General features: G+C 46.5%; 1 long non-coding RNA gene across 3 annotated transcripts; it reads left to right on the top strand.

Moving 5' to 3' along the window:
- Positions 1 to 2,060: 2,060 nt before the first annotated feature.
- On the top strand, positions 2,061 to 25,337 carry LOC308517109. 3 transcript variants are annotated; one of them, XR_013995800.1, is made up of 7 exons: positions 2,084 to 2,393; positions 6,692 to 6,774; positions 7,683 to 8,274; positions 8,378 to 8,448; positions 9,884 to 9,988; positions 24,162 to 24,246; positions 24,329 to 25,337. It is a non-coding gene; the product is annotated as an uncharacterized lncRNA (long non-coding RNA). The 3 variants fall into 3 exon arrangements; XR_013995802.1 differs by having other exon boundaries at positions 7,683 to 7,723; positions 24,329 to 24,760; XR_013995801.1 differs by lacking the exon at positions 8,378 to 8,448 and having other exon boundaries at positions 2,061 to 2,393; positions 7,683 to 7,723; positions 24,329 to 25,168.
- The last annotated feature ends 195 nt before the right edge of the window (positions 25,338 to 25,532 follow it).

Raw genomic sequence — 25,532 nt, 5'->3', positions numbered from 1 at the left:
AAATAAATACTTTCATAGCCATGTTGCCTTCCTTTTTCATGATAAGTTATATTTATGGTACAGAAAACATTTAATAGATGTAGAATAAACAGTGTACAATAAACAGTGATCATATCTTGCCCTCTTTTTTTATATTTTCATTTTTTAAGAAATAAGGAAACACTAGAGATGGGTAGCTCAGTTGGTTGGAGCATCGTCCCGTACACCAAAAAGTTTCAGGTTCGATTCCCAGTCAGGGCACATACCTAGGTTGCTGGTTCAATCCCCAGTCATGGTACATACAGAAGGCAGCATTCAATGATTCTCTCTCACATAGATGTTTCTCTCTCTCCCTCTGACCCTTTTTCTCTTTCTCTCACTCTTAAATCAATAAAATTATCATCAGGTGAGGATTAAAAGGAAAAGAAAAAACATAATAAAATAATAAAGAAATAATACAATACAGTAATAGTCTATATCATTTTCAGTCCAATTTCTCTCGTAATATTTACATTATAAATTTTCTAATCATTTTTCTAATTTAGGTCTTTAATCATTTGTTACATATACTAGAGGCCCGATACATGAAATTCATGCATGAGTAGGCCTTCCTTCCCCCAGCTGCCAGCACCAGCTTCCCTCTGGGACCCGGGACCAGGATTCCCCCCTAACCCCCCACCCCACCCCCACCCGACCACCATCAGGAGCCCTGGACCCGGGCATCCCTTGCAGCCCTGGCTTTGTCTGGAAGGTCTTCTGGAAGGATGTTTGCTCTAATTAGCTCTTATTATCATAAATATATATCAATCAACCATATGTAGTATTAGTTCATCTTTCTGGATTAATATACAGGTATATTTTATGTAACATTCTGGAACTTTTGTTATATTATCATACATTTTAAAATCGATCTACTTTGAGACAAATAGTTCTTTATTGATTTTTAGCTGCCCTGTAATATTTATTCATATGAGTATTTCAGAACTATGTATGTATTCCTTTTCTAGTGAATATTTACCATATTTTGTTGATTTTATTTATTATTATTTTTAAAATATATATATATATTTTTACTTCAGAGAGGAAGGCAGATAGACAGAGAGAAACATCAATAATGAGAGAGAATCATTAATTGACTGCCTCCTGAACACCTCACACTGGGGATTGAGCGTGCAACCCAGGCATATGACTAGGTTTCAGAGCAGACCGTGACATCCTAGTTCATTGGTTGATGCTCAATCCCTGAGCAACACTAGCTAGGCATGTGTTGTTGATTTTAAAATGTGCAGTAGGCCACATTTAAAATCATTTGAAATCCAAATACTGTGCAAATAATAATGCACATGGCCTTCATCTACTCTGTGTAGGACAAGGGTCCGCAAACTTCCTGTGTCAAGGGTTTGGTAGTAAATGGTTTGGGCTCTGTAGACAATACCATCTTGGTCATAGCTACTGAACTCTGCCATTGTAACATGCAAGTAGCCAAAGACGATGTGTAAATGAATGTACATGTCTGCCTTCCAGTGAAACAGTAATTATGGACACCAAACAGTAATTATGGACACCAAAATGTTAATTTCATATTATGTTTATGTATCAAAAATATTCTTTTCATTGTTTTCTAACTTTTAAAACGTGAATAAAAATGATTCTTATCTCATGGGACATATATAAACAGGCAATAGTCCAGATTTCACCCACTGAGTATAACATCCTGACACCTGGTATGCAGATAATATAATGACATACCCTCCTTTATAACATCTATAAAAATTATTTCCTTCTTTAATATAAAACATTTAATAAAATAAGTCAAAAATTAAAAGCTCAGATATTCTACATGATGATGAGCAAACCAGTGACCTAATGAAAAATTCTGGCCCTAGACAGTGACTTGGTCAGAATGCAGAAGTGTCCTGTGTTGAAGTTACTCTGCAGGGACAGACTGTCAGTAAGCAATGCTGGGTGGAGGAACTAACCCAGACTCCTGAGCACAGGAGGATGGCAGCAAGGAGCCCAGGGTGGCCTCCTGGTACTGCCCAGAGGCGCCACCAGGTGGCGTAGCAGCAGCAAACGCGCCTGGCAGATGTGGCCAAAGGCTCTCACGTGGGTGAGGGGAACAAGCCTGGGCACCGCGAGTCACAGGACCCGCTGGGCTTCCTGGCTCGCGCTGCTGCCTCATCCGGGTCCGCCAGGGTCCCGCGGGCGGAGGAGCCGTTGGAGGCCGAGCCCAGCTGGTGTGGAGCCGCCCCCGCTGCCAGACCAAGCGCATCTGCCTGGAGTCCAGGCCACCATCCTGCAGGCGCTCCTCTGCCGCATGTGGGCAAGATCCACTTGCTCATCTGAGGGAGGAGCTGGAGCGGAAGCTGGTGAGGGGCACCCTGGGCCAGACCACCTTCCTCAATGTCACCAAGGTGAGTGCCCTCCTGCTCACCTGCCCAGCGACTTCGCCTAAAAGCCTAGTCGACCCCCCCCTCCCACCCCCCTCCACCCCCTACCCCCCACCCCCTCACCCCCGCCTCCACGCAACTGTGTGCGGGTTCCAGCCCATCTGGCACCTCCCAGGTGCTGGGACTTGGAGTGTCCCACGTGGTGGTGGCTGTTGTGGGTGGGAAGGGCTCATTCCAAGGGTGAACTTGAGTTTGTCAGGTATTTAAAACGCTTGGAGGATTGGGGCTTCCCTGGGCCTTGCTCTGTGGGAGCAGCCAAGGTGTCACTTTCCCGAAGGGTGGGACTTGGAGAGCCCCAGGGTCCTGGGAGAAAGCAGGAGAGTGGAGAGGCTCCATCAGGTCGCCACCTGGGACCAAGAGCCCCAGTGAGAGACCAAGAGCCCTCGTGTGGGCTCCTTCCCTGAGCTGGGCTGGTCCCCTGTCATTCTGGGGCAGGTTGCATGTGCTCCCTGGACCTGGAGGAGTGGTGGCTGCTGAGCTGATGGGACGCACCTGGGGACACAGTTCCAGCCAGACCCCAGCAGGGCCCCCTGTCTATTAAGCCAGGCAGTGAGGGGTCCTGCTTCTCCAGGGCTTGTGACTCAAGCCAGGGGAAAAGACAGATCTGTAGTCTCCAGAAAATTAAGTACCTGGTCAAATATGGGGTGTGTGTGTGTGTGTGTGTGTGTGTGTGTGTGTGTGTGTGGTGGTGGGGGTGGGGGGTTTGTGAGCGGTAGAGGGTGGAGAGGCGAGCTGAGGGAAGGGAATGGGAAGGGGCAGAGCTTATTCCAGGCCTGGGGATATGTGTCTTGGAGGGAAGTCAACACGTGAGCCCATTAACAACTTGGTGTTTATTCAGCAGTGGCTTCAGTGCAAGGATGATAATTACATTGTGGTTGGCTGGTTGGCTGGTTGGTTGGTTGGTTGGTGGGGAGGTAGGTTGGTTTGGTCTCAGAAGAAATAAGAGGCAGAGACAATCGTCAGTCTTTACTTAAAGCCCAGCAGTGGCCTGACTGGGTCTTGGCTGGTAGGGCCTGTCCTTCTCAGGCTGAGTTTGGAAGTGTTCTGAGAGAGATGGCAGCTCTTCTCCCACCTGTGAGCTGAGGCTGGCATCCTTGCTGCCTAGCAGCTGGCTGTCCAAGGGGCTTAGTGGCAGGAATGATTCACACACAGCTCCCTTCCTCACTGGACAGAATAGGTGACATGTGGCTCTCAGTCCGTGCACTAAGCTAATGTCAGGATGGGGCAGACCCTACACAGAAGTATTTCAGCTTCACAAACCATTTGAGTGAGTTAAAGAACAACTCTTATGTTTTTTTAACGTTTAAGGCAGAAGATACAGCCACCTTTTAATTTGATGTTTACAAGAGTTGATTTTTACACCCCAAAAAGTGGCTTCAGCTGAAGTTTTCCATACCTGGGAAGTTACTTGTTGAATTTTAATAAAAGTGACATATAGTACTCAGCACATCTGTATTTTCTGAGCCTATTCACACCAATACAAAGAATATGCAATTATGTTTTAAGAAAATAATGCTAAATTTACTAGTTTGGGTTATAGGACAGTTACTAAGAAATGTTTCATAGTATCTACCAAAATGTTATAGGGTAAGTTTTATAGAGATTGTATATTTTTGAAATGAGTAGTAGTATAAAACTGTGTTTACATTTTTGTGAAGTTTTGTACCACAAAGTTTAAACCAAGGAAAAGTTTATAATTGCTGAATTATTTAGGAAGATTGTAGAAATCTGAACCTACAATTATTTTTTGAAGCGTTTGTAGAAAACTTATTTAAGAGGTCTAATTTTACCCTCATCCTATAGATGTAGCTAGGAGACCCAAAAAGGGTAAATGAAATCCCCAAGACCACAAGCTATTACTAGCAGAGATCAAATGAGAACCCAGGGCAAGTGCTCATTCTATTTTTCCTGTCAGCCTCTGTAGACCCAGTTGAGGTTAGCACCATAGAGCTGTGACTTAGGAGATCTGAATCCTTTAAAAATCTTTTCTGTATACATATGTTTCTCTTAGGAGTCTTGATAGTATTATTTAATTACTAGAGTCCTGGTGCATGAATTCATGCACATTGAAAGGAGATTAATTAGAAGAAATATTGTAAGATCACTATTTGCCCTTTCTCAATAATAGAAGTGTATACCAAATTCACAATCAACAATGACAGCTGGAAACACATGCAACTGGTGCCAGTGAGATATATATATATATATATATATATATATATATATATATATAATCTCAAAACTTTCTGATTTAGCTAAACTTTTTCCAGCCTAGTGAAGTGCCCCAATTTTTTTTTCAGGATATTGACAGCAAAACAGCAGTAAATACCAATATGAAAGCAGATTATTATTGTGGATCATGCAGGGATAACAAAGGGAGAAATATTTAACTATAGCACTGTTTGACTCTATTCTGTGCAGTGAGAAAACCTGAAGTCATGTTCAGGTTCTACCATTTCTTGCTTCTTTTCAGTTGGGTCAATTTTTAAAACATTCCAAATCTCCATTTTCTGGCTAATGAAATGAAAACAGGATTCTACCGAGTCTCCTCTCTACCTATTCTAGGACTTTAGTGAGGATCAAATGAGATGAGGCACATGAAAAACACTTCAAAGATATTTGGTGAAAGTGTAAAATGTTTGCACCTGGCTATAAAGCAAGTGGGTGAAGAGACTCCAAGGAGGCTAGTCGCTAGGGAGAGGAAGCCTGTTATTACTATGTGACATCATTACCTGGTGCCCACAGCCACCATTTCTGTGTTGGGCTGGCCTGTGGGCTTTGTGCCATGGGTTTGTGGCGGGGCCTGTGTCCCCCTTGGGAAAAGCGGAGTGTTGCTTGTGGACTCTCGAGCGCAGGGTCCTTCCTCTGTAAATGGCCAGTTCAGGTCACGGCAGCTCCAGTATTGAACGTCTGCCCCTGGTGGTCAGTGCTCTTCATAGTGAGTGGTCAGGTGGTCTAATCCTTAGCACATTCGCCTTTTATATATATAGATTTTGCAATAAGAATGGCAAAAACCGTTTTAAAAAATATTACTGTGGCTCATGTCTGAAATTTATCAAATCTGAAACTTTACTGTAGCTATCAGCCTTCCAATGAGGAATTCTTCAAATACAGCCTGAGCTGTGGACCCTGAGGCATCCTGCCTATGAGCCACTCTTCAGGGTTGCTGACCCGCACCATCCCCTGCCGCGCGTCCACCCCCTGCCCATTATTTTTTCCAAGCAGACCCAGCATCTCCAAAGCCCAGTGTTCTCATTCTGGAGCTGTTGGAGTGCAAGAATGCATTTTAAAGGATATTTCACAACCCAAAGCACTTTTTAAGCTTCTCAAAGCTAAGTGGATGGTCACTGAACATGGATGCAAAATGCATTTTACACCAAAAAAAGTTACTTAAATGTTTTTTAGAAGATTTTTTCTCATTATCAAAATAATATAGGATTATTAGTACAAACTTAAAAAGAATAGTATAAAGTAAAAGAAATCACTTCTTTCCACTATACAAGGTTAACTACTGTCAACATTTCAAAGTATTTCCTTTTGTCTTCCGTACATTTATATATCCAGATACCTTTTTGAGGTGATACTATTAATTCATTTATATTAATATATGTTGTATTGGCTTCAGACAGGAAAGGAGAGGGAGAGAGAGGTAGTAACATGAATGATGAGAACGAATCATTCATCAGTTGCATCCTACATGCCCCCTACTAAGGATGGAGCCCAAAACCAGGGCATGTACTCTGGCAGGGACTCCATGTATGACCTCCTGGTTCATAGATCAAGGCTCAACCACTGAGCACGCCTCCAGGGCAAGATGATACTATTTGTTATGTGTATATCCTGATTTGTTTTCTCTTAGTTATGGGGTATTCATTCCACTGCATCTATAACCACTTTTTTCCCATTGATTAAGGCACTGTTTATTTTTCCCAGCTTTATTGAGAAATAATCAATATACACCACTGTATACGTTTAAGGCAGAGAGAACGATGGTTTGATTTACCTACATTGTGAAATGATTACCACATTGGGTTCAGCTAACGTCTATTGAAGATGTGACAAACCAAAATTGAAATCTCTAATGTAATTTGAGTTATTTTTTTCTTTCAAGTCAAACCTACAATTGTTACTATTGCAAAAAAGAGCTTGTACTTGGAACTAAAGTGCAGGGTGTGGTGGGTCTGCAGGCTGGGGCTCTACTGCCCTGACCTCTTGCATTTGACCCCTGTGCCTGTTCACATGCAGAACCTTTCTCCTTCCAGACTTCACATGAGACTGGTGATGGATGTGCTGGCCCTGCTGGACGGGGCTCCACAGTCTGTCTTCCCACCACGGAGTGGCAGAGGTGAGAGCCCCCTGTGTAAGGCTGTGGAGCATATGAAGTTCAGAATCACTTGTGTCTCAGCAGCTCAGGGGGTGAACTCAGGGTCAGCATTCGCAGAGCCTATGCTGCCTCCAGGGTGTGCTCTGTGCGGGTCCAGCTCACCCACAGCTCCTCTCTCCCTGGATTTCAGCTGCCTTACTGGTCCTTCTGCTAGATGCTCTGGTTCTCTCTCTCAGAACCTTACACTCCTCTCCACCCATGAGCTGTGTGGAAGCTTCATAGAACAGGATGGTTTGCAGGGAAAACTGGCAAGAGAAAAAGAAGAAAAATAATCAGGGGTCGCCCCAATACTTTGGAGTCCAGGGCCCCATTTTCTCAGGTCCTCACCAGAGATGGCTTTTTCCTCAGCATTTGAGGGATTTATGCCCAGGCCATGGCATTAGAGCCCGGCCAGAAGAGAAGGGGGAAGGTTCCAAGGGTCCACTCTGGCTCCCACAGTCCCCTGATCCAGTCCTCTCTGAGTCATTCCCGTCCTGCTCACAGAGCAGTGCTAAGACTCACTGTCTTCAAGACCAATCAGCTCACCACCGTGCTGGTCACAGGTCAAGTTCTCAATTCTCTCCCCACTCAGCCCACTGCTGCTCTCTCTGGAGTCCGCAGATAGTATTCTCTCTGAGACCACGGTTGTCATCATTGGGTGGACAGCTGGCCATTGGTCTGCTCCATCTCGGTGGCTCCAGAATGATGTGTTTTCTTCTTTGGAGAAGAAAAAAAAAGAGCAAGAGTATGGGTCTGGACAGCAAGTAGCCTTTCTGTAGAAATGCATTGACAGTGAGTTTTTTTACTCTTAGTACTTTGAAGTGCTAGGTGCATTGCATTGGCATGCGGTACTTTTATTTTATTATTCTTTCTGGATGTTCTCCCTGAAGGTGACTGAGTTGGCTGGCTGCACAGGTGAAGGAACAAGAGGGTGAGTGAGCTGTCCTATGTGCCAAGTAGCAAGGAGTTTGTGCTGTTCTGCATTTCTGAGCCTCTCTCACCATGTGAGTCAGGTCTGGCCTGATGCGAGGACAGCCATGAGCGCTGCTCCCAGGCCATCCTGACAACACTCCTCTGTCCCACCTCTACACCATGGGGCTGTGCTCATTGTCAGCTGAATCCACAAGCCAGGGCAGCCCTGGAGCCCTCAGTCACTGTGTGGAGAGCTTTGGTGGCTCCCTGGCCCACATCGTGAACCAAAAAGAGCAAGATTTTATGGGGTACAGACACTGAAAAGGCCTTCATGACAGCCCTACATTATTACCCTAATGATACAGGTTTGGATGGACAATTAAAAACTCCCTACTTGACCACAGAGTAAAGTATGAAACCTTAATGAGTGACACTCCGTCTCTCATCTTCGTTTAACCCCTTAAAATAGGGATGTGTTGATTTCATCCACCAGCATTACTTCTTCCACCTTGCATTCAAATTGACAGGAAAATTGGAGCCATCTATGGAAGGAGAGAGCATATGAAGATGGTATTATTTTTACCTTAATTTTGAGCACTACTCTGTTGAGTACAAAGAAAAAAATTATTTTTCTTTCCTGACCTTTAACAGAGCATAGGTATCTTTCCTACAGTTGAGATCTGCAGATGATTAAAAGGCACGTGCTTCCAAGGACAATGCTGCCTTCCTTCATCCTTGTCCTTGGTAAGTGTCACCCCTGGGCCCTGTACTCTGGTCCCAACCAAGCCACCGAGAAGTGAATCTGCTCTGTGGAGGAGACCCTGGCCCAGCGTTCCTGGAATGGCACAAAAGGCCCAGACTTGTCACTTGGTGGATGTGGTTTAATGAAGCAGAGGGTCACTGTGGGAGGATTGTGCTGCCGGTGTTGTGTTTGGTGAGATTGTTAAAAGGTTTGAAGCTCCTTTAAGAAACCAGGTGGTACAGTGAAGGAGCTGTTCCACCGAGTGATCGCATTAGAGGTGGCTGAGACACAGCAGCTGTATTAAAAGCTGTGGAAGCTTCATGATGGGATGAGAACTTAGCTCTGTAGGTCACTGGTCTGGATGGTGGCCCTCAATCCCACTGACCACCAGTTCCTGTGGGCAATTCCTTATACTCAGCCCTGACCCCAACGGGACCTGCTGGACCAGATTCTCTGGGGCAAGACAACCAAATCTGGTTGTCGCCCCTTTTATTTTTTAACCTTTTAAAATTATAATTGTAGATTCCCATTATTTATAAGAGATAACGCAGAGGTAGCCCATGTAATCTGACCCGGTTTCCCTCAATAATATCTTATAAAAATCTCACAGCCAGGATATTGACAGTGACCCAACCACCCATGTAGGGCCCCTAGAAAACAGCTCTACCCGATTCTCCCACACCCAGGACAGTGCCTTCTATTTTTTTTTTTTTTGGTATATTATTATCACAGTAATATATACAAAATGAAATTTACCATTTAAACTATTTTTCAGGGCACAATCCAGTGGTCTTAAGTGGTCCTTAACACAACTTAACATTCATATTGTTGTGCTGCCCTCACCACCATCAGCTCCATCACTGTTCTCATCTTCTCCAACTGAAGCTCTGTCCCCACTAAACAGCAACTCTGCATCCACTCCCCCATTACTGGTACCCTCCATCTTACCTCTATGACTCTGAGGCCTCTAGGGACCTCATGTGAGTGGGATCGCACACTATTTGTCCTTTTGTGACTGGCTTATTTCATTGAGCATCATGTCTTCAGGGTCCATCCAGGTTGTAGCATGTGCCACAATGGCCTCTTTTTCTAAATTGAATATATTGGGGTGAGATTGGAAATGAAATCAGGTAGCTTTCAGGTATACAGTTCTGTAATACATCATCTGTATGTTGAATTATGTGTCTCACCGCCCTCCCCCCGACCCAAGTCAGGTCTCCTTCAATCACAATTTATCCTTTCTAAACCCTCTTCTACACACACCCCTCTCTCTCTGATAATCACCAAACTGTTGTCTGTGTCTATAGGTCTTTTCTTTGCTTAATCCCTTCACTTTTCCCCTAGTCCCCCAACCTCCTCCCCTCTGACAGTATTCAGTCAGTTTTCTGTATCTATGAGCCTTTTTCTATTTTGATTGTAGTTTATTTTGTTCATTAGAGTCCACATATAAGTGAAACCATAAGGAACCTGTATTTCTCTGACTGGCTTACTTCACTTCACTTAGCATAATACTCACCGGCTCCATCCATGCTGTTGCAAAAGGTAAGATTTTCTTCATTTTCTATTGTGTGTGTGTAGGTGAGTAGTATTCCATTGTGTTAATGTACCATAGCATTTTCTCCATTTATCTGCTGCTGGGCACTTGGGCTGCTATGAAATCTTCGGGATTGTCAATAATGCTGCCGTGAACATAGCATTGCATATATCCTTTCCGATCAGTGTTTCAGGTTTCTGCAGAGATATTCTCAGAAATGGAAATGTTAGGTTATAAAGCAGTTCTATTTTTAATTTTTGAGGAAACTTCATACTGCTTTCCACAGTGGTTGCACCAATCTGCATTCCCACCAAGAATACACGAGAGTTCTCTTTTCTCCACATATTCACCAGCACTTGATGTTTATTGATTTATTGATGATAGCCATTCTGACAGAGGTGAGGTGATACCTCGCTATGATTTTAATTTCCATTTCTGTAATGATTAGTGATGCTCAGCATCTTTTTATTTGTGTAATAATCATCTGCAGATCCTCGCTGGAGAAGTGTCTGTTTAGGTTCTTTGCTCATTTTTAAATTGGATTGTTTAATTTTCTTATGATGTTGAGTTTCTTAAGTTCTTCATAAATTTTGGATATTAAACCCTTATCAGATGTATCAGTGGCAAATATGTTCTCCCATTCAGTGGGTTGTCTTTTCATTTTGTTGATGATTTCCTTTGCTGTGCAACAACTTTTTAGATTGATGTAGTCCCATTTGTTTAGTTTTTCTTTTGTTTCTGTTGCCCAAATAGATATATCAGAATAAAAAATATTTCTATGAAAACTTATTGCCTTTATTTTCTTCTAGAATTTTTACGGTTTCAAATCTCACTTTCAAGTCTTAATCCATTCTGCATTTTTTCTTCAATATGGTGTAAGAAGGTAGTCTGCATTCATTTATTTTTCTACTTATGTGTCCAATTTTCCCAATAGCATTTATTGAGTGGACTATCTTTACCACATTGTATAGTCTTGTGTCCTTTGTCAAATATTAATTGACCATAAATGTATGGGTTTATTTCTGGACTTTTTATTCTGTTCCAATGATCTTTATGTGTGTTTTATGCCAGTACCATACTATATTTATTACTATGGCCTCGTAGTATAGTTTGTTATCAGGTAGCATGATTCCTCCCACTTTATTCTTCTTTCTCAAGATTACTCTGGCTATTGGTTTGGTTTTATTTTGTTTGTTTTTTTTGTTTGTGTGTGTGTGTGTGTTGGGTTTTTTTGTTGTTGTTGTTGTTGTTTTTTTGTATTTCCATATAAATTTTTGTGATATTTGTTGTAGCTCTCTGAAATACGTCACTGGACATTTGAATGTTGTTAATTCTTCCTATCTTTGAACACCATATATGCTTTTATTTATTTGTATCTTCTTCAACTTCTTCCTGTCTTCCTTCCTTTCTTTCACTTTCTTCTTTCTTTTTCTTTCTTTTTTTCTTTCTTTCTTCTTCATAATCTTTATTATGTTCAGGTGAATTCCCTCTATTCACATTTCGCTGAGAGTTGTTATAATGAATAGGTGTTGTGTTTTGATGCTCTTTCTGCATCTATTGTTATAACCATGTGATTTTTATTTATTTTGTTTATGATGTATCATGTTTTTTATGTGTAGATACTGTACAAAGCTTGCATCCCTGGAATAAATCCCACTTCATTATGGTGTGTAATCTTTTGAATGTATTACTGGATCCAGTTTGCCAATATTTTGTTGAGGATTTTAGCATCTATATTCATCAGGGCTATTGGCCTATAATTTTTTTCTTTGTAAAGTCTTATTCTGGTTTGGGATTAGGAGAATGCTGAACTCATAAAATGAGCTTGGGAGTCTTCCCTTGTCTTGAGTGTTTTGGATGAGTTTGAGGAGAACAGGTGCTAGTTCTTCTCTGACTGTTTGATGAAATGCACTGTGAAACCATCCAGTCCAGCACCTGCATTTGTTTTTTGCTGCTTTGTTTATTTCTGCTCTGATCTTTATTATTTTCTTTATTCTTCTCACTTTATGGTGTCTTTGTTTTTCTTTTGCACTAGTTCCTCTAAGTGTCAAGTTAGATGATATATTTCAGATTTTTCTTGTTTCTTGAGGTAGACCTGTAATGTTAGGAATTTCCCTCTTAGGACTGCTTATGCTGTGCTCCATAGAGTGAGGATTGTTGTGCTCTCATTTCCATGTGTTTCAAGGTATTATTTCATTATTTCCTTGATCTCATTGTTATCTATTCATTGTTCAGTAACATGTTAATTAGCCTCCAAGACTTTCTGTGTTTTACAGGTTTTTCTTTTTCTTTTTCTGTTTTCTTTTTAATCCTATAATTACTAATTTTTATTGTGGTAAAATAAATATAAGATTTAGAGTTTTAACCACATTTAAGTATACATCAAGTATATTGACATGCAATTCTCACCACCATGTATCCCCAAATTTTTATTTATTTATTTATTTATTTTTGCTTGTCATTGTTTTTATTTCTCTGTTAATAAATTTATTGGGGCAGGGTGGTTTTAGGTGTGTACAATTCAGTAATAGATCACTTGTATATCAGTTTTTTCTCATTGACTTCTAGTTTTATCCAGTTATGACCAGAAAAGATTCTTGATATGATTTCAATCTTCTTAAATTTACTGAGACTGTTTTTGTGCCCTAACATGTGGTCTATCCAGATAATGTTGCACGTCCACTTAAAAAGAATGTATATTCTACTGCTTCAGGGTGAAATGCTCTGAAGATACCAATTAAATCCATTTGATCTATTGTGTTATTTCAGGCCACTCATCTTTTTTTTTTATTTAAAGACTAGGTGTGAGGCCGCCCTGCGCAAGGGTGAGAAGGTGCCCAAGTCTCCCCCCCACCTCTCCCTCCCCCCCCAGCCCCCACCATCTCCCTCCCCCCCCCTACCTCCGCCCCTCTCCCTCCGCCCCCACCAGCAGGGGCCCCAACCCAGGAGGCGGTCAGGGCCCAAGTCTCCCCCGCACCTCTCCCTCCCCCCCCAGCCCCCACCCGTCTCCCTCTCCCCCCAGCCCCCGTCCGTCTCCCTCCACCCCCACCCGCAGGGGCCCCAGCCCAGGGGAGTCAGGGGAGCCTAGGGGAGCCAGGAGAGCATGTCCCACGCTAGGGTGAAGGGAACACTTCACTGATTTCAGTGTCACCCTTGCGCAGGGGCCAGCCTAATCTCATCTGTATCATTCCAGCTTTAGTGTATGTGCTCCTGCTGCTGCTGCAGAGTCCAGCACCAGGCCACTCTTTGCTTCTTGATTTTCTGTGCGGAAGATCCAGCCATTGATTCCAATGGGATGTTAAAATCCCCTACTACGTCTGTATTATTGTTGAACTCTCCATTTATGTACATCAGGATTTGATTTACACATTTACTTGTTCTTATGTTGAGGAAATACGTGTTTGCAAGGGTTATATCCTCTTGTTGGATTGCTCTCTTTATCATTCTGTGGTGTCCATTCTTATTGCTCAATATAGCCTTTGTTTTAAAGTCTGTTTTGTCAGCTATATAAGTTTACCTCCCCGGCTTATTTTTCATTTGTATTTGCATGAAATACCTTTTGCCATCCCCTTTCTTTTTGTCTGTATATCTTTCATTCTGAGATAGGTCTCTTGTTGACTGCATATATATGGTTCTTGATTTCTTATCAATTCAGCTACCATGTCTTTTAATTGCAGCAGTCAAGCCACTTACATTTAAAGTGATTATTCGTAGATATGTTTTATTCTTTTAACTCTGTTTCCCTTTTATTCCTTCTTGATAGTTCTTATACTAATGGTTTGGTGGTAACACACTTGTTTTGCTGTTTCTTGTCTAGGAAGCTCTTTATTTCTCCATCAATTTTAAATGAGAGCCTTGCTGGGTAAAGTAGTCTTGGTTGAAGGTCCTAGCTTGTCATTATTTTGAATAGTTTGTGGCAATCCCTACTGGCCTGGTATGTTTCTGTAGAGAAATAAGCTGACAATCTTATGGGAGCTCCCTTGTAGGTAACTGACCATCTTTCTTTTGTTGCTTTTAAGATGTCCTGTCTTTAATCTTTGTCATTTTAATGATGATGTGTCCTGGTGTCAAGCCTTTCTGAGTTCATCTTGTTTGGGACTCTGTGCTTCCTTGACTTGTGTGTCTCTTCCTTCACCAGGTTAGGGAACTGTTCGGTCATTATTTCTTTTAATATGGTGTAGTCCCTTAATCTTTCTTTTCTTCTTGTACTCCTATAATGTGGACGTTGTTAATGTTTCATGTTGTCCCAAAAGTCCCCTAAACAGTCCTCATTTTTAAAAGTTCTTTTTTCTTTTTGCTGTTTTGTCTTCTGTGACCTTGTCTTCCAAATCACTAATTTGATTCTCTCCTTAATCAAATTATTTATTTTCTCTAGTGTATTCTTCATTTCAAAGATTTTACTCTTTATTTCTGACTGGATCTTTTATATGGCTTAAATATATATTTTCAAGCCTACTATCAGTTTTCAAGTTCCTACTGATTTCATCCATTCTTCACCTAACTTCAATTGCCATCCTTACAACCATTTTATGTATATATATATGCAGCATCTGGAATATTGCTTGCCTCACTTTGTTTAGCATTTTTTCTGGATGTGTCCCCTGTTCTTAAATTTGGGGCATGTTTCCTAGCATTTTGGCTTCCTCTGTGTGTTTGTTTCTTTGTATTAAAATCCAGGTCTTGGTAGTGTGGCTTCGTGTAGTAGGAGTCCTGTGGAACCCAGTGGCAATTTCTTCTTGATCATCTGAGTTGAGTGCTCCAGGGATGTCCCGTGTGTGTTACGTGAACCTTCCTGTGGCAGTTGATTCTTGATGGCTGTTGGCCCATGCATGTACTAAGTCGATGCTCAGGCTAGTTGGCTGCGACCACAGTGCACCCTGCCTATAGTATAGTGTATAAGCTGCTGACAGGTGTTGACCACGTGGAGTGCAATTCATCTCAGCGGGGTCTGGTGCCTGCCTAGATCTCTCTTTGGATCTGCCACTTCCGAGGCTAATTGTATCCTTCTCTCATGTGCTCTGAAGCTGGCCACTGGGCTTGTTGGTCCTGGGGCTTCCTGGGAGCAACTCTGGTGCTGAACAATGTCAGATGCTTGATGTGACTGGCCCAGGGCAATCTATTTGCATCTACAAAGCAATTCACAATTTGTGACAGGCTCTCCTGAGGCCCAGTAAGCACAGGAAGGCCCAAGCAGGGCACCAAAGCTGGTTTTTACTAGCACTGAGCCAGGGGACAGGTCAGCAAAAGTCCCAGAGCACACCATGTTCTGCCTCCCTGTCTGCCTCCATCTGCCGAGTGCCTGTTATTCTCCGCTAATGAAAGAGTCTCTGGAAGCACTCAAGTTGCATGAGGTAGGTTCTCATGGAGTCCCCAGGTAGAGAGGTGAGTGGTGTTCACCAGATGGATGCAGGTTCAAGCTCAGTGTCAGTGTTGGGTCTGAGGCCACTCAGCAAATGTCCCAGGGGATATCAGGTCCAGCTGCCACCCGCTGGGTCCTCACACATCTTTGAGCAGTGTACAGAAGACAAAGACCTGGCATTGTTTGTAGGAGGAGAATGAAAAAGTCAAAAGAGGCTGCTTCCCAGGATTGAAGATGTCTGGAATCTGTAGTCTGAGATCAGCCGTGTGAGCTTAAGGGCTTTGCAGAGGGTCTGTGGATTCTCAAAGGCCAGAGAGCTGCTTTCTGTTGTAGATGATCCATGGGTCCCCTGGGATGCCACAGGGGAGCGAGAGCATGGTGGGATCATGCAGGTGTCATCCAGTCATCATGTAGTGAAAAGTTGAGTCCCCTTCTGGGTGGCTGATTTCAGCAGATTCATCCCTCCATTTCTGTCCTAAGAGAACTGGAGCTCTCTCCAGACTTCTGACCACATGCATGCTCACTGGCTTCCCGGGCAGCACTGTCCCTGCCTTCTTTCCTCAAGGCTGGGTGAGCCAGGCTGGCTGGAGTGTAGGGAAGGGAGGATAGAGGTCCATTTGGTGGGTTGAAATGCTGTGAGAACCTTTAAGGCTTAAATTTATTTTTTCCATGTTGGCTCCCACACTACAAGCAAGCAGCCAAAGTGATGCTTAGCTCACTCTCAAGGAAGCACAGTTCTGCCCTGCACCAGTGCCACACATCACCAGAGCCATGAAGGGAGCTACTGGAGGAAGAAAACAGGGCATTCCTCTCCCAGGAGTGTAACACCCTCACAGGCATGATGCTGTCTGGAGAGCTGACCACTGTTGGAGCGCTTAAGGCTTTTAGGCACAGAGTGTAATTATCTGATTTACATTTTTTAAAGATCACTCTGATTCGCATTTTCATTTTTATTCAAAATTGTTTTACTACTTTAATTTATTTTCAATTAGGGATGACATTCAATATTAGTTTCAAGTGTACAAAATAGTGGTTAGACATTTATATAACATATAAAGTCATCTCCTGATAAGTCTAGCATGGGATATCTTTGAAAATGGTATTAATCATATTCATGAGGGCTCCACCCTCATAACCTAATCAACCTCAAAAGACCCACCTTTCATTTACTTTTAATCAACCGTATTTGGGTGACATTCATTAATGAAATTGCATAGGTCAGGTGTGCAATTCTATATTGCATCATCAGTAGATTGCATTGTGTGTTCACTGCCTTCAAGTCAAGTCTCCTTCCATCACCATTTATCCCCCCTATTCCCTCTTCTCCCTGCCCCACCTGTCACCCACCAACCCTACCCCCTACTCCCCACAGGCCACCACCACCTGCCACCCGACAACCACACCCAGCCCCCACTGGACTCACCACACCCCCAACCCACAGCCCCCTCCTGAGACCCCATACCACCCACCTGCCAGCTCCCATCCCCCACCACTACCGCTCACCCCCACCTCACACTCTTACCCACACCCCTACCCACACCCCACAACCCACACCTCACACCCCACACCACCCCCCTGATTCTTGACCCCCCATTCCCCAGTCCACACCCCCTAGCCCCACTCCCCTCCCCCCACCCCCACCTCCCATCCCCCACCCCCCAACTCCCCACCCCCAACCCCCCACTCCCATCCCCCACTTCCCACCCCTAACCTCCCACCCCCACCCCCCTTCCCCTGTTTGTGATTTGACATTTGAAATGATATTTGAGATGTGTCTTGAGAGCACAGATAGGATTTAGACAGATGAAGAAGGTGAGAATGTACTTCAGGTACAGAGAGTGGACACTCAGCCTAAAGGCAGGAGAGATGAACACTGGAGAGGCCAGAGCATATGCCCCTCAGATGCCTGTGAGTGAGGGGTCAGGGCAGGGAAACAGAAGACCCTGGCATGGAAGGAAAAGGCAGAGGGATAAGGTGACCAACCACAGAGTGGTCAGAGCAGGGGAGACAGCAGCCCCTCCATGGGAAGGCAGGGCAGTGGGGGCAGGGGACCAGGGGAGGGACCAATGGACAGGGAGGACAGGGAATGCTGTGAAGGGGCAGGGCTGGGGAACAAGGGCCCCACCATGGGGGAACAGGGGACTCTCCATGGAGGGGTGTGTTTCCCCTGTTACCTATCTCTACTCCCCTGTCCTCCCTTCCCTGGCCCCTCCATGGATGGTGCCCTAACCTCACTATCCTGCTCAGACTATGTGGGGTCCTTTGTCCTCCCTGCCCTGCTACCTCCCGGGAGGATGTCCTCTCTCCCCTGCCCTGCCATCTATTTAAGGACCTGTGCTGAAATCCTTGCTGTCTCAAAGTAGGGTTCTCTATCCCCCCAGCCTCTCCCCTCCATGGAGAGTTCCCTGTTCCCTCTCCTGCATGACCTGTCCCTCTGTGTAGGATTCTGTCTCCTCCCTGCCCTTCTCCCTCAAACTGGGGTTCCCTTTCCCCACTGCTTGCCCCCTCAAAGTGAGGTTCTCTGTCCCCCTGCCCTTCCCCTTCCATGAAGGAAACCTTATCCTCCCTGCCCATCCTCCTCAAAGTGAGGTTCTCTACACCCCTGCCATGCCCCATCCATGGAGGGTTCCCTGCCTCACCTGTCCTGAAGCCTCCATGGAGGTTTCCCTGTCCCCACTGCCCTGCCCTCTCCCTGGAGTGTCCCCTCTCCTCCCTGCCCAGTCAACTCCATGGAGGATCCCCACTTTCCCTGCCCTCCCCCCTCCATGGAGATTCCCCTCTACTCTCTGACTGGCCAATCATACAGGGTCCCGTGTTCCCAGTCCGCACTGCCCTGCCCTATCAATGGAGAGTTCCCTGTTCCCTATACCCCCTTCACTTCCCCCTCCACATAGAGTTCCCATTCCCACTATCCTTCCCTTCCATGGAGGGTCCTCTCCTTCCTGCCCTGTTACCTCCATGGTAGGTCTCCTCTCCTCTTTACCTGAAACCTCCATGCATTGTCCCCTCTACTCTTTATTCTCTCCCTCCATGGAGGGTCCCTTCTCCTCCCTGTCGTCTCCCCTCCATGGAGGGTCCCTTCTCCTCCCTGCCCAGCCCACTCCATGGAGGGTCACCTCTCCTCTCTGTCTTCTTCCCTCAATGGAGTGTCCCCTCTCCTCCCTGCCCTACCCCTCCATGAAGGGTCCCCTGCCCCACCTGTCCTGTAGCCTCAATGGAGGGTTCCCTGCCCACTGCCCTGTCTCCTCCACGGAGGGTCCCCACTTCCTCTGCCCTCCTTCCTTCATGCAGTGTCCCCTCTCCTCCCTGCCCAGCCCATTGTTTGGGGTTCCCTGTTTCCCTTCCCCACTGCCCTGCCCCCTCCATGGAGGGTCCCCTCTCCTCCTCTCCCTTCCCACTCCATGGAGGTTCCCTTGTCCTTCCCGCAGAGCCACTAAAATTGAGGGTCCCCTATTCTCCCTTCCCTGTCCCCTACACTCCCCCCTCCATGGAGGATACCTTCTCCTTCTTGACCCATCGCCTCCATGGAGGTTCCCATCTCTTCCCTGCCCTTCCTCTCCCTGGAAGTATCCTTCTCCTCCCTGATCTGTCCCGTTTATTGAGGGTCCCCTCTCCTCCCTGTCTAGCCCATCCCTGTAGGGTTCTCTGTCCCCATCCCTGCCCTCTCCTCCCTGGCCTGTACTCTCCACGGAGGGATCCTTCTCCTCCCTGAACTGTGGCCTCCGTGGAGGGTCCTGAGTCCTCCTTACCTGTCCCCTCCATGGAGGGTTCCAATAACCCTACACTCCCCCCTCCATGGAGGGTACCTTCTCCTCCGTGACCCGTCTCCTCCATGGATGTTCCCATCTCCTCCCTGTCTTGTCCCCTCCAGGAAGGGTCCCATCTCCTCCCTGCCCTTACCTCCATGAAGGGTCCCCTCCATGAAGGGTTCCCACCTCCTCCCTGCCCTTCCCATGCATGGAGGGTCCCCTCTGCTCCCTACCCTGCCCCCTCCTTGGAGGGTCCCATCTCCTCCCTGCCCTTTCCTCCCATGAAGTATCCCACCTCCTCCCTGCCCTTCCCCTCCATGGGGGGTCCCATCTGCTCCCTACACTGCTCCCTCCATGGAGGGTCCCCTCTCCTCCCTGCCCTTCCCCTCCACTCAGCGTCCCCTCTGCTCCCTACCATGCCCCCTCCATGGAGGGTACAATCTCCTCTCTGTCCTGCCCCTCCATGGAGGGTCCACTCTCCTCCCTGCCCTTCCCCTCCATGGAGAGTCCCCTCTGCTCCCTACCCTACCCCCTCCATGGAGGGTACAATCTCCTCCCTGTCCTGCCCCTCCATGGAGGGTCCCCTCTCCTCCCTTCCCTTCCCCTCCATGGAGGGTCCCATCTGCTCCCTACCCTGCCCCCTCCATAAAGGTTCCTCCCTCCTCCCTGCCCTTCCGCTCCATGGAGGGTCCCCTTTCCTCCCTGCCCTTCCCCTCCATGAAGGGTCCCATCTCCTCCATAACTGTCCCTTCCATGGAGGGTTCCCTGTAACCACTGCCCTGCACCCTCCATGGAGGGTCCCCTTTTGTCCCTGCCCTGTACCCTCCATGGAGAGTCCCTTCTCCTCCCGGCCCACCCCTCCATGGAGGGTCCCACTCCTCCCTGGCTGTCCCCCCCCCCCCATGGAGGGTCCCCTCTCCTCCCTGCCTTCTCCCCTCCATGGAGGGTCCCCTCTCCTCCCTTCCCTTCCTCTCCATGGAGGGTCCCATCTGCTCCCTACTCTGCCCCCTCCATGGAGGGTCCCATCTCTTCCCTGCCGTTCCCCTCCATGGAGGGTCCCCCTCCTCCCTGCCTTTCTCCTCCATGGAGGGTCCCATCTCCTCCATAACTGTCCCTTCCATGGAGGGTTCCCTGTCACCATTGCCCTGCACCCTCCATGGAGGGTCCCCTTTTGTCCTTGCCCTTTTCCCCTCCATGGAGAGTCCCTTCTCCACCCGGCCCTCCCCTCCATGGAGGGTCCCTTTCCTCCCTGCATGTTCCCTCAAAGGAGGGTGCCCGGTCCCCACTACCCTGCACCCTTCATGGAGGGTCACCTGTTTTCCCTGCCCTGTACCCTCCATGGAGAGTCCCTTCTCCTCCCGGCCCACCCCTCCATGGAGGGTCCCACTCCTCCCTGCCTGTCCCCTCCATGGAGGGTCCCCTCTCCTCCCTGCCTTCTCCCCTCCATGGAGTGTCTGCTCTCCTCCCTGCCTTTTCCCCTCCATGGAGGGTCCTATCTCCTCCTTGCCTGTCCCCTCCATTGAGGGTCCGCTCTCCTCCCTGACTGTCCCCCCATGGGGGGTCCCCTCTCCTCCCTGCCTTCTCCCCTCCATGGAGGGTCCCCTCTCCTCCCTGCCTGTCCCCTCAATGGAGGGTCCCTTTCCTCCCTGCATGTTCCCTCAAAGGAGGGTGCCCTGTCCCCACTGCCCTGCACCCTTCATGGAGGGTGCCCTTTTTTCCCTGACCTGTACCCTCCATGGAGAGTCCCCTCTCCTCCCTCCCCTCTCCCCTCCATGGAGGCTCCCCTGTCCTCCCTGCCCTGCCCTCTCCATGGAGGTTTACTGCCTCCCCTACCCTGTCCTCTCCATGGAAGGACCCCTTCCCCCTGCCCTGCCCCCTCCATGCAGGGTCTTCTGGTTCCCTGCCCTGTCCCATCACTCACAGGCTCTGAGAGGCATGTGCTCTGGTCCCCAGTGTTCATCTGTCCTGCCTCCAGGCCGTGTCCACTTTCTGTACCTGAAGCACATCTCACCGTCTTCATCTGCCCAAATCCTCCCGGGCTCTCAGGACACATGTCAAATATCATTTCAAATGTCAAATCACCGAGTGATCTTTAAAAAATATAAATCAGATCCCCCTATTCTCGTGCCTAAAAGCCTTCCTGCTGTGACAGCATTTTCAACCCACACTAGGGCCCTCTATGTCCCCTCCTCTGCCCCCCGCTCTCTGCTGTTCCCATCCAGCCTGGCTGTCCTTGCCCTGGGGCACTGCCTCTCCTTTTGGGGTGGCTTCCCCAGGTCTCCATGGGGCCAGCTCTGTCTCAACAGCCATGTCTCAGTTTAAATATGTTGGGGAGCCCTTTCCTGAGCCTGCTGGGGAGTCACTCTGCTCGGGAGCCCCCATCTAGCCCTATGGTATATCACCTGGCAGTAGGTCACAATACTAACAGAGGTCAGAATGGTAAGACAGGTCATAGAGGTAACCTAGCCACCATGCCAGGTCACCCATGTGGGCCAACCTCTCAAGTTTTCTGGTGGTGGTGTTGTTAAAAATCAGTGAATAAACAATTATTGACACCAACACACCCCAGGTCCTCTACAGAAAGCACAGGAGGTGTGTCTCCCCCCGAGGTCCTGGCCCTCAGTAACCAGGTGTTCTTCAAAGTGAAAACTGGCTGGGAAGGAGGGGCAGGAAGCCAGGGAGGGACCCCATTTGAGTTGCTGGCTTTGAGGCTGGAGGAAGGGATCAAAGGCCAAGATTTTTGGGAGCCCCAGGAAGCTGGGAGTGGCTTTGGCAGGGAACAGAAGGGAACTGTGCCATAAGGAATGGAATCTGCCACGTCCTCATGAGCAGGCCCCCTGAGGCCTCCTGGGAGGAGGGTAACCCAATGAACCACCTCAGGTTTCTGACCCACAGCACCTGGGACCCCACACTTTGTCCTGTGAACCTCTGCGTTTAAAGTCATAGGTCAGGGCACCAATAGAAATCCTTTGTGTCCCTGTGGCTCCCTAGTCATATAAGCTAAGTCTGTTTTCTTCATGGCTCTTGCTGTCTTCTGAAATAAAGTGTGGCCTTGGTTCTTGTTCACCTGTCTGTCTCTCAGGCCCTCTCAGCACCTGAAAGGTGACCTGTGAAGGCCCCGCCCCGAGATCCAGGTAGACATCACACACTTGCTGAATGAATTCCTGAGCAAAGAGCTCTTTTTTGATTTCCTTTATTTTATATTTGTAATAAACCTGATTCATTAACATGTACATACATATGATATCTTAATCCTCTTTAGGACATCCCACATAGATTCATGAATTTTCAAAATATCTTAATTTTTTGGTCAAAACCCGTGTCTCAATTTCTTGTTCAGAAATGCAGTAGCTGCTTTATGACCTGCCTTGGGGAGGAGAGGGCTCTGACTGCAGACCAGGTTCACGCCAGGATGTGGCTCCTGTGCCTGGTCCTTCGCAGGCCAGCCCTTTGGCCTCTGGTGACCAGTTTACCCATGATGCACCTTTACACCTCATCTTCTGCTCACCAGCCTGGTGTTGCTTCCTGAGTTGGGCACAAGGTGCAATATACAGATCCTGTCACATAGAACCCACACCTAAAACCTGTATGTTCTTGTTGACCAATGTCACACTAGTGGATTTAATAGATAAAAATATTCTTTAAAAAATCACATATTAGTTATTTTGCAGATTGAAACTGGTTCAGGGAGATGAAGTGACTGGTCTGAGGTTCCCCAATATTCCCACTGCTCATGATTCTGAATGCCCAGCACTTTCTTCTCTTTCTCCCATTAGAGTTCAAAGGCCCTGCCTTTTAGAAATCCAAAGAAGCTGAAAAAACAGTAGGAAGCTTCAAACCTCCTTTAGAAAGCAAACTTTAAGTCGGCAGAGGGGAACATCTTCTCTGTCAGTGTTTCTTTGCTTCTTTCTTCATTCATTTGCCAAATGTATGTTTTACAGACATTTCTAGAACTGACCTTTTCAGTACTGGATCTCCCTCTCAGAAGGTGCCTAGGCCTGTGCTAGGACCAAAGAGTCCCCAGTGCTGAGTGGGAATTCAGCAATGACTTTTGAAGGTTTCTGTTTAAGAAATACATGCAAATTCTGATTTTACTTTAATCACTAGATACAGTGGGGCCTTGACTTACGAGTTTAATTCATTCTGAGACCAAGCTCGTTAAGGAGCTCGATAAGGCGCTCCTTAACTCAAATTACTCTGTCAACTCAATGCAAAAAATCAGCCAAGAGACAGCTGGTATCTCAAAAAACTCGTTAGTCGGGACACTTGTAAGTCAAGGCCCCAGTGTACTAGGAAGGGCTCTCTCCTCACAAGAGCCTTTATGCTATTTTCACAAGACACTTGCTCAGTGTCTGGTGAAAGGAAGCTCAGCTTATTTCACAGAAGCACAACAGCTAAAACCACAGCACTATTTTTATAATAAGAAATTTCCTTTGCACATTGTAGCGAGGAAGAAACACCTTTAAGAAGAAATGTCAGATATAGTTACAGTTTTGCATGAATAAAGATAAGTACGGCTCAAAGTTGCAAATATATTCAGTATGTTAAATGTGCAGAAGAAATATAGCTTATTTACTTGTTTCTAAATGAATTTGCTCTTGAGTCCCCCACCAAAGGATCGAGAGGAGAGGAGCAAAAGAAAATATTTCGCCCATTTTAATATCTGAGTTCAGCCTCATGAAGGGAATCCTGTCTTTAAATGAACCCAGTGCCTTTCCCATTGGTGTATATGGGGTGGGAGGCGGAGCTATTTTGTTCTTATGGCAACAGGGGCAGAGTCTTTGTACCTCCTATTGTCTCTCAGGGAGTAGCTAGCCTGGGTCCCTGCCTGGGGTCCTACTCCAGGCTTCCCTCTGGAGTTCTACTCACCCAGAGAGTGAGGACATGCAGCATCCATCCCTCCTGGGGGCTCCCAGTCTGCCCCGATAATCCCAGGGGAGCAGTCCTCAGCCCTCCAATTCTAACCCCAGTGTCTGTGTGTCCCCCTCTCCCCTCTGAGAGTCCTGGCTCCAGAGGAGGGGACAGGAGGCATCTGCAGTTCCCTGTCCTCAATCTCCTCATTTGTTCCCACAGTTACCAGAGCTCAGAAGGCTTTGCTTCTCCTTCCTATTCATACAAACCTTCCCTGATGGAAAATTTGAGAACATTGGAAATCAGGGTAGGTAAATGCTTTTCAAGAGTACGTAAGTGTTTACAAAGTATTTGAGAAAATTAATTTTGAAATTCCACATTTCTTTTAGGTGCTCTTTTGAAATTTGCTCTGCCTGAGGAGTCATCTGTGATTATTTTTTTTGCATCTCACCTTTCACAGTCTCTTCTCTCATTTTAGTAAAGAAAACCATGCCTTCCCCACCTCCTCCCAGAAATCTTACCATTGCCCCTGGGCGGGACACACTCCAGCCCTCTGAACTATGAGTGCATGCCAAGTAATCGCACTGCATGAAGCAAACCCTATCTGAGAAGGAATTCTTAGGGTGATCTGAAGGCCGCAGGAAAAACAAAAGCAGAGACTTCAGAGGTAGTTGGAGCCTCGGTCACCTCCAGCTACACAAATGTTAAACACAGCCTGACACCTGGCCAGACAGTGTAAAATCTCACAGTGCTCAAAATGGTTGATAAAAGGGAAAAATGGATTTTTTTTTGTTAAATAAACATCTGCATAATAAGAACTAAAAAAACCTAGTTTTCTTCATAATTCAGGCACTTTACATGTATTGTTCTAATCCCACAATGGTCCCCTTGTGCCTCCCATTTTAGAAAGCAGAGAACTGAAGTCAGAGGACTGAAGACAGGAGGCCAGAATTGGTGGGGCTCCAAATCCAGCCAAGTCGGCTCCCCCAGAACAAGCTGCCTCCTTTGTCCAAGGTTTCCTCATCCTCCCTGATGGAGAGTCTGAGCTTCCGTCCATAACACACATGCTGGTGTCTTCATGAATTTCAACCAATTTCCAAAAGAACCAGTGGGAAAAGTATTTTTACGGTTAAGGACTAGCAATAGGGACACAGAAGAGACCCTCATTCAGAACCATTGGAGCATAGAAAATGTTTACAGATCTGCTTCCGAATAAATGAATGAATGTCACCCTGGGCTCAATGTTTAGACAGGTGCAGCTACAGAGGGAATCCAGAGACCACTCAGCTGCTCTGTAGACATGGGAGAATGCTATGAATGACACTTGCCGTGACAACTGCCTTGGTGACAAGAATTATGCAGACGGCTTGAGCGGATATACAAAACATTTTATACATCGAAAAAATCTTTAGTTGTGTTTTCTTTTTTTAAATATATTTAATTGAGTTTTTACAGAGAGGAAAGGAGAGAGATAGAGAGCTAGAAACATCGATGAGAGAGAAACATTGACCAGCTGCCTCCTGCACACTCCCCACTGGGGATGTGCCCGCAACCAAGGTACATGCCCTTGACCAGAATCCAACCAGGGACCCT

The sequence above is a fragment of the Myotis nattereri genome (assembly GCF_964212035.1).
Source record: "Myotis nattereri genome assembly, chromosome: 3".
Classification (NCBI taxonomy): domain Eukaryota; kingdom Metazoa; phylum Chordata; class Mammalia; order Chiroptera; family Vespertilionidae; genus Myotis; species Myotis nattereri.
Note: the sequence above shows the minus strand (reverse complement) of the source record. Positions and strands in the feature narration are given on the sequence as shown.